This window comes from Nicotiana tabacum, chromosome 1 (genome assembly GCF_000715075.1).
Source record: "Nicotiana tabacum cultivar K326 chromosome 1, ASM71507v2, whole genome shotgun sequence".
NCBI lineage: Eukaryota > Viridiplantae > Streptophyta > Magnoliopsida > Solanales > Solanaceae > Nicotiana > Nicotiana tabacum.
Window position 1 is genome coordinate 30,750,326 of NC_134080.1, and position 10,044 is coordinate 30,760,369.

Consider the following 10,044-nt stretch of genomic DNA (forward strand, 5'->3'; position numbering starts at 1 on the left):
TTATTAGCCCCTTTTGATTTTGAGATAATATATAAAAAAGGGTCTGATAATACCCTTCCTGACTTTCTTACAAGAGAATATCTGAACTCATAGTTCTTTATTTTGTTCTACAGATTATGAGGCCTACATATAGACCTCCTCGAGGAAGAGGACGAGGAAGGTCTTCTATTGAAAACAGGGGGAATAATATTCTCGCCCAAATGGGAAGCCAAAATTAATTGCTGCTAATATAGCAGAAGGTAATACCAATCATCCCTTATATAAGGAATTCATGAATTTTATACAATCCAAGAAAAGTGAGGGTACATCATCTAATGTACCAACCTATTCCTCCGTTATATTAGAGGATAGCAATGAAAACCTTGAGGTTTATAACCGAAAGGATACAAAAGAATTAATAATTCTTTTGGAACAATCCGACCTTAAATGGAAGGAAAACCCATGGCAATTAATGACCAGATACTTTGATTCAGCGTCATACGCTACTCCTGCTTATAAATACAGGATGCACTATGAGATTATACTCTCAACAACAGGATCAGCTGAAATTCAGCATTTTTATCCTGCCAATACCAAGAAAACTTATAGTTTTTCAAAAATTATTATCAAAAAGGTTATACCTGCAGATGAATGGGGTATGAGTACTCTTAAGGATCGAGAATATACTCATCCTTATCAGAAAGTCTCAATTAAATTTAATTATTGAGACTATGTTGAAAGTTTTAATAAAACTTTCCTCTATGAGAGTCCTAATAGGAAACACTCATGGTTTATTAAGCTATGTTCTAATATGAACAGTCAGCAAATTCCAAATTGGTTCTTTAAATTGTGGAAATCATATGGTCCATCATTAGAAATATTTCCTCCTCTATTTAAGAGTTTATATACTCAATGGGTAGATATATCTCCCAAGATTATTTCATTACAAAAAGATAATATCTTTTACGATGGAATTGCCGCCATGTATTTTTTCATAGAATTTTCTATCCCTTGGATTATGAAATGAGATGTAGAAGTTAGTTATACCAACGAAAGAGTTCCTTGCCTCCAAAGAATTGTTTATAACAAATTCTGGACAAAGTTAGTACAAACGAACCAGCAGGAAAAATTATTTGGTGAAGAATTGATTCAACAAATCAAAGACAAAATTGAAGAATATGTCAAACAAGAAAGGGCAGATACAAATGAAGGAGAAATCAGTCCTTTCCAACAAGTCACCAAAAGCTCCAAATGAAGAAGGGAGCCATATCCAAAAAAGAAATCCTCGCTTCATACTTCGAGGAGATAAAGAAGGATCTTGCAAAAAAATTTGAAGCAAAAATAGGGGATGATATATCTATGACCTCACTAGCAACTACTTCAGATGAAGAAGCCTGTGCAGCAGGACAAGCTCAAAGCATTGCAGACACAGAAGTAAATATGGAAGAAATTGAGGACTGCCTTGCAAAACTGAAGGAAATCACAGAAGAATCTTCTGCGAAGAAAAACGACAAAGGAAAAGATAAGGCATGAAGATAAGAAGGCCCCACCAATGGATTATTGGGGTAATAAGACGAAAACTTTAATAAAGTAAAGGGTCCCTCTATTATCGGAAAGAATCTACTTTTATAAAGAAGATTGTCCGTTTGTAATTATAGAGCATCTTCTTTTTTATCTTGTCGGCCACACTTGTAATTATTTTGTCGGCCAATTTTACTTTTTAGTTTTGTTTGTTTGTAGACCGATCCATTATATAAGGATCATTTTTCCATTCTCTAGAGGCAGGCGTTAGCCAACATTAGAACTCTCTGCCTTCTCTCTAGTTTATCTCTCTACTTGTAAAGAGCCCCTTCTGTAATAATTTTTCCAAGTTTGAAATAAAATCAAAAAGGTCGCTTGGCCACAACTAAGGGTCTCTCTGCTGGTATTGTTCTGCTCCTTCCCTCTTCCATATCTAAAATACTGTTAGCCTAAATGATAAGCTAAACAGGTAAGTGTTAAACTTGGTTTTCAAAGGTTATTTACTATACATGCTTGGTAGTTAGGAGTTTACTGTGTCAACCCGATGGGGTTTTGGGTTAAGAACTATATAGACCAGGCAGTTACCAATATCGACAGTAGACTTTGGTTAGGCCAACCTAACCGGTGGGGCTCGTAAACCCGTTTTAGGCAGGTGGCCGTTGTAGGGTTGTGAGGAGCTTCGTGGTTTAAGGTTTACTGTAGAGTTTAGTAGCTGGCTAGGACTGGTATTTTTGTAATTCATTTCCTGAGCCTCATTCGGAAGCGATCATGTACCTCTCTTGGTATATATATATATATATATATATGTGTGTGTGTGTGTGTGTGTGTGTGTGTGTGTATATATGTATATATATAGTATAGTGTATTATATATACTAAGTGCATAGTATACAAGGTATATTCGATATATATAGTATAGTATAGTATAGTATATAGTATATAAGCTATATATATCAGTTATAACATATTAATTTCTATAAGTCGAGACGTTTTGTTTTTAATATATATATACATGCATTTGAGTAGGTTATAAGGTCGATGAATCAATTTACAAGTGTATCAATACCTAAAAGAATCCGGCCCTGTGTTCCGAGCGCTTCATGTTCTTAAATATATATAGAGAGAGAGAGAGAGACACACACGCACGCTTTGTTGTACTGCTTAACTAAATATATAGCATGTTAGAGTATATTTTAGTGTATTCATCCCTTGTATTACAAAAGTGTTAACGGATTACATTTATATTATTTAGGTAGTAAATGCAAAAGTGATTTTTAATTTTGGCCAATGTTGACCTGAAAAGAGACCAACTTTGGTATCTAATTTTCCAAAAATTATATTTAGTGACCAAAGTTGGTCGCCAATTATCCAGAAATTTTTGGTCGCTAAATTTAAATCAGATTTATTTATGTTTTATATAATATTAAAATAATAATATAATTGTTAAAAGTTAGAACTGGGTCCCAGATTAGCGACCAAAGTTGGTCTCTATCTGCTTCCCTTTTGTAAGCGACCAACTTTGGTCACTAACTTTGAATTATATTTATTTGTATTTTATAATTTTTTTTAAATAATAATATAATTATTAAAATTTTATTACTGAGTCCCATATTAGCGACCAAAGTTGGTCTCTATCTGCTTCCCCTTTCATGAGCGACCAGCTTTGGTCGCTAATTTTAAATTATATTTATTTATATTTTATAATTTTTTTAAAATAATAATATAATTATTAAAATTTTATAAGTGGGTCCCCCTTTAGCGACCAAGCAAGTCTGACCAGTCCGGTCAACATTTTGACGAAATTATCGACCAAAAAGTGGCCAACCTTGGTCGCTAATGTATTTAGAATAATTATTTAATTATTTTCTCCAATTTAGCGACCAACTTTGGTTGCTTTTCTTGATAGATCAATTTTGGTCGCTAAATTTTGATCGTTTTTTTTCGGATTTCTAGTAGTGTACGCAAGACCTAATTTTGACCCATAGAGAACCAATTTGAGATTTTTTTAAGACTAAAATACTAGAAGGTTTCAAAGTAAAATATGTAAAGCCCAAATCACATGGTGGTGTTCTAAAGTCCTAATCAATCACATGCTTATTCTTCAACTTCTTTGTATATATATAGAGAGAAAAGTTATTACCAATAAAGCATCATATCTATCAAAACCTTCCTTCCTTTTCTTACTTAATAAAATGGATATTCAGTCTTATACTTTCAACTTAATTGCTTTGCTACTCTTCATTTCATTTCTTTTTATCCTATTAAAAAATTGGAATACCAAAATCCCAAAGTTACCTCCAAGTCCATGGAGACTTCCCCTTATTGGCAGCCTCCATCACTTGAAAGGTAAACTCCCCCACCATAATTTTAGAGATTTAGCCCGAAAATATGGACCTCTCATGTATTTACAACTTGGAGAAGTTCCTGTAGTTGTAATATCTTCGCCACGTGTAGCAAAAGCTGTACTAAAAACTCATGACCTCGCTTTTGCAACTAGGCCACGATTCATGTCCTCGGACATTGTGTTTTACAAAAGCAGAGACATTTCGTTCGCCCCATATGGCGATTACTGGAAACAGATGCGTAAAATATTGACACAAGAACTCCTGAGTAACAAGATGCTCAAGTCATTTAGCACAATCCGAAAGGATGAGCTATCGAAGCTCCTCTCATCGATTCGTTTGGCAACAGGTTCTGCAGTGAACATAAACGAAAAGCTTCTCTGGTTTACAAGTTGCATGACTTGTAGATTAGCCTTTGGAAAAATATGCAACGATCGTGATGAATTGATTATGTTAATAAGGGAGATATTAGCATTATCAGGAGGATTTGATGTGGGTGATTTGTTCCCTTCATGGAAATTACTTCATAATATGAGCAACATGAAAGCTAGACTGACAAATGTACACCATAAGTATGATCTAATTATGGAGAATATCATCAATGAGCACAAAGAGAATCATGCAGCAGGGATAAAGGGAAATAACGAGTTTGGTGGCGAAGATATGATTGATGCTTTACTTAGAGCTAAGGAAAATGGCGAGCTTCAATTTCCCATTGAAAATGACAACATGAAAGCAGTAATTTTGGTAAGTTTTTTATCCTATGTGATGATCATATATTACTCCTTTCCTTTTTGTCAGAAAAAAGTTATGTATATACTATAATCTCATTAATGGCTGATTTTAAGTATGGCAACTTGTCAAGATCATTTTCGTCGAAATTTTCATTTTCTTTGAAGACATTTCTCACTTCAGCTTGTGCCTTGGCCATAACACTTGGGTACTTCATCAATTTTGATAGTGCCCAAATAATTGCAGTATATGATGTTTCAGTTCCAGCAATAAACGAGTCCTGCAACAACTTATATAATGAGCATTTATTAGTAACCTAGTATAAATGGTAAGTGAATAACAATTTTGGTAGGGAAGATATAATTGATGCTTTACTGAGGGCTAAGGAGAATAATGCAATACCTACTTTAATTAAAAACTGGAAAGTCTATTACTATATAATTCTGACTACAAATCTTAATTGTATATGAATTAAATTTACCATCAAACACCAAATTCTACACAATTTTTGTGCCCTACTCCAACTTTGAGTTGGTCTTCCAACATATGTAAATAATCATATATTGCTCTTTTTCTTCTTTTTAATGGATTTGATTTATATGTACTGAACGTGTAAAGAATTTTTTCGCTATCAATTCCATGTCACAAATAAACGCTCATGATATACGCTATTGCAGGACTTGTTTATTGCTGGAACTGAAACTTCATATACTGCAATTATTTGGGCACTGTCAGAATTGATGAAGTACCCAAGTGTTATGGCCAAGGCTCAAGCTGAAGTGAGATGTGTCTTCAAAGAAAATGAAAATTTCGACGAAAATGATCTTGACAAGTTGCCATACTTAAAATCAGTGATCAAAGAAACACTAAGGATGCATCCTCCAATTCCTTTATTAGGACCTAGAGAATGCAGAGAGCAAACCGAGATTGATGGGATATACTGTACCTCTTAAAGCTAGAGTAATGGTTATTGCATGGGCAATTGGAAGAGATCCTGAAAGTTGGGAAGATCCTGATAGTTTCATACCAGAGCGATTTGAAAATACATCTGTTGATCTTACGGGAAATCACTATCAGTTCATTCCTTTTGGTTCAGGAAGAAGAATGTGTCCTGGAATGTCGTTTGGTTTAATTAACACTGGACATCCTTTAGCTCAGTTGCTCTATTGCTTTGACTGGAAACTCCCTGATAAGGTTAATGCAGCTGATTTTCGCACTACTGAAACAAGTAGAGTTTTTGCAGCAAGCAAAGATGACCTCTACTTGTTTCCAACAAATCACAGGGAGCAAGAGTAGCTCTAAATTGACTTCTTGGAAGAATAAAAGATGAAACTCTAGCTTGCTCTACATTTCCTTAGTATGAGTATGTTCAGTTTCTTGTTTTTAAGGGTACTCTGAAAGATAAAGGGTGTTGGTTGCAAGCTTTTAAATAACACATTTTATTCCACCATTTTGCATCATGTTTAATAAAGTTCCTTTTGTTTATTGTTAGACAAAATAATTAGTTTAATTTTGACCAATCAAATTCATTTCAATAGTAAGGATCTAGGAGCGGATCTTTCAAAAACAAGTTTACGACTAAGGGAAGTGGAGACAACTCAAGTAGGGTTGTTCATGGTTCGGTTTGGTTTTTGTAATTATCGGTTCGATTAGTCAGTTTTCAGTTTTTAAATATGCTAAACCGAATTGGAAGCATGGAATTCCTTAACCCCTAAAAAGAGTAAACATTACTTTATATAGCCAAGGGTAAATTAAGTATATCATATCGGGTTATCGGTTAAACTGATGATAAAATTGGACAAACCGATATCTGAACCGATAACTCGTTAGTCATATAGTTCCAAATCGTTCCGAACCATTAATTCAATAACATGATGCCGCCAAACAAGTAACACTTTTTTCGGTTCGGATTATCGTTTAGAATAGCATATCACAATTCACATCCATGATATTGTTTTGTTCGGATTATCATGGATGTGATATCTTTACCAAACTGAGATGTTTGGATTAAACAAAAATGGAGCTATCCAAGTCAAGAAAAATCATTCAAGAACTGTATAAGATGGTCCAAGGAACTTCATTTTCAGGACACTGCAAAATCTGTAGTAGATTGTTCCCATTTTTCTATAAAACAAAGCCAAGTGGTAATAGCCAATTTCACAATCTTTGTCACAAAAGCCTCCAAGTAACCAATGGGATCAGGTTAGTTCTACTCACAGATATATTTCACAATCAGTATGCTGCAGCTAATTAATGTTTCTGATCTCAGTTGTAACTTTGTGAGAAATGTTCTGAAGATCAGTAGCCTATATTGGCAGCGGTGCTAATACTTTCTCCTATCTCCGTGTCCCTTTCGTCGATTGTCTTCAGGTTTGTCTCTTCTAGATCCAAATGGCATTTTCGAGTCACCAGTCTTCTTGGTATTCCATGTTTGAGAGCAACAAGTGGCTTTAAGTACATCATTCCAGGAGAAGGTCTTTTCTCCCTCGGAAGTGCTCTTAGCTCTGGCAACCAGTATGCAACAAACTCCCCTTCAGGATCATAGTTTTGAGCCTGAAACATGTAAAAATTTCTTAAAAACATCAATCTCATACTGAGTGAATCGCATAGGATTCCCAGAACATGATTCTATCAAAAATAATACTTATTTCCTTATTGCACTTGCTTGTTTCGGGATGCTGAAGCAACGGTCTTCTCTAGGGTCATTGCCAACACCTGACAGAAAAGGAATAGCAGAAGTTTCAACTCACAATTCCAACTTCCAGTATAGAGAAAGTGGATACATCAAAGGTAGATAATAAAAGGAGAATCACCTGCTCTTGTCCAGTTTCCATAGTTGGAGCAAGGATCATAATCCAAGAGGCATGTCTCAAACCATTCAGCTCCCATCCGCCAGTCAATGCCCATATCTCGAACAAGAAAAGAGCACACAATCTGGGAAAAAGATAAAGTATTTAGAATGCAGTAAATTGCCTTCTTTCATGATGAATTTATCTGTTCTGTTTACTAGGCAACAAACTAACATGTAACTTTTTGAAAATATTAAAAATAAAGTTGTACCTGTCGTCATCGATTCGACATGAATCCAGTAGAAGCTAGTTCTTTCATGTTGGCATCAATTAAAGGATACCTACAGATTTTGCATTGGGAAAATTAACAATTTCTCATCCCATGGAAATGTAGAACATATTTATTTTCACTTGTTTCCTCAGATTTGAACGTCATACTAGGATATCCCTTTTGGGTTTGAGGAGGAGAAAGGAGCAGTCAACATGCACGGTACAAAGGTAATGTATTTATTAAACAATAGGTGCTTGGCCAGAACCTAGATAGGAATTTACCCGGTTTGACCTTGTCTCCAGGCATCAAACATGGTTTGGTCTTGGCTCCCGTTAATATCTACTTTTCGAGGACCACCTAAATGGAGAAAGAAAAACAAGCAAAGATATATTTTCAGATGTCGATAATTCCCAGAAGGAAAAAGGAGAATGAACCTACAGAGTATTTATATTAGATAAAAGCAAGCAGCAAATTCCTCTTGAGGAGTTGATTAGAATATGGGGTGTGTTAATATGCATTCAGATAAGAATATGTCTTTTTTACCTGCATGAAAAAGCAAATTTCCTTGTTTGATGGAGAGAAATCTGAAATAATCCCTCCATATCAGTTCAAATAAAACCCTGAAAACGGAAATCAGGCATCAAATATACACCTGTCCGGTGTATGCATATTGTGAGGAATATGGGGCACCAGATTTGGTACTAACAAACTATCTAACCGAAAAAATCAGGTGTCAAACGGAAGCTAGCAAATCAAACCCTGAGCGACGATAAATCATACAACAAAGGAGAAATATACTAAAAGAGACACAAACATTAAACGTGGTTCGGTCAACTGACCTACGTACACCGCAGAGATGAGCAGTCCACTATATAAAAAGAGAGTACAAAATATCGAGAGAACAACCTCACGAAGAGGCAAACACAAGTGACACATTAACACTTGTCCCGTAAAGTTCTCCCCCAAAACACGACTCTCAAGCCCCCTATGGCTACATTGTGGATGCTACTGAATGAGAAGGAAGGATCCTCAATTTATAGAAGTCCAAACCTTTTCCTACAAGAAAAAGGACTAGCTAAGTATAGGAGAATTATTTATTTCCTTCTACAAAAAGGAACACTCAATTAAGGTAATTATATTGTTCTTTCCTTCAACAAATAGGAAAATCAAATATGGTAAGAAAATTATTGCAAACACTTAACACTATCTTTATTAGAGTCAATCTCCTCTCACAGCCTTCATCAACATAAAATGCATAAAGATGATACTAGCATATTCGTAAGCATTGCGAGAGGAAGACGAGGAAGAAGGGAGGACGTCGTACCAGTATGTCGAATCATTTGAATGCATTTCCTCTCGTATCTCTTCACCTTAACAAGTCAAACAAAGCTTTCTTAATCTTTATAACTTACTAGAACAAGAAGGTTGTTAATGAAACATTACAATATGAGAAAAAGTTCTCTACCTCTTCATATATAAAACGAGGAGATAGGCTTCCTGAAGCAAGCCAAGGAGAGAACTTTGTCGAATAATCAGGTCCTAACATTCCATTTCGAGTCACTTTATACACTTTCAGTAAATCCTGCAATCAATCAAAGACCAGAAGAATTGGAATATGTCGAGTCATCATTCGCCTAGGTCGCGTCTCTCATTAGAAACCAGTAAAAATATTAGGTCAGCAAATTCCCCAAGTCCTGGCATCTAGTAGATGACTAAAGTAGAGTAGAAACAGAAGAAGGTTTAATTTTAGAACACTAGGTAATTTATCACTGTATAAAATACGTAGGGACCAATGCAGCACCCCAAAGCATGATGATCATAGGCATCACTGTGAACAGAAAAAAGAAGGGATAACCCTGTGCATGAAGTGTTTCTGGCTAGTGCGGGCATATTTTGGACTAATGCTTGCAGGTAACCGACAAAGAGCAGTACAAAGTCTTTTAGGCCTGAAAGCACGCGTTATACTCTTTTTCCCTTGAACCGGTTTTATCCCAAATGGGTTTTCCGGTAAGGTTTTTAACTAGGCAACAGTGGATCGTGCTAACTTAGAATCGAAGACCAGTCACGAATCCGTATCGAAGATCACATTAACAGTATCCAAGGTTTCTCTATAATCAACCTCGAAAACTAAGGGACATTACCCTAGGATATCGACTTTAGCAAGGGACGAAACTTCGTAACCGAAAGGTCGCGTCGATAGGATTTATTGTAAAGGCCAAATGATCAAATGAATTATGACCGCATGGATTGCTCGAGCCCTGACACAAATCTCGTACACATGTGTGATTCTGACGCACAAGAATAAAAAGAAGTCTCTTCCTTCCGGATAAGTATCGTTGTCTTTTTAAGTTTTTTGCATTTCTTAAGAAATTCCCTACTTCCGATCTCTTAAAGGTATCGAGCCCAAGGGA

General features: G+C 35.6%; 1 long non-coding RNA gene and 1 pseudogene across 1 annotated transcript; one reads left to right on the top strand and one right to left on the bottom strand.

The window, feature by feature from the left end:
- The first annotated feature begins 3,684 nt into the window (after positions 1–3,684).
- LOC107818792 (premnaspirodiene oxygenase-like) lies at positions 3,685–5,954 on the top strand (annotated as a pseudogene).
- A 740-nt stretch (positions 5,955–6,694) lies between these two features.
- On the bottom strand, positions 6,695–8,288 carry LOC107818793 (uncharacterized). The gene is made up of 5 exons (XR_001655511.2): positions 8,177–8,288; positions 7,915–7,990; positions 7,634–7,703; positions 7,387–7,507; positions 6,695–7,288 (listed from the first exon to the last, which is right to left on the bottom strand). It is a non-coding gene; the product is annotated as an uncharacterized LOC107818793 (long non-coding RNA).
- Positions 8,289–10,044: the final 1,756 nt, after the last annotated feature.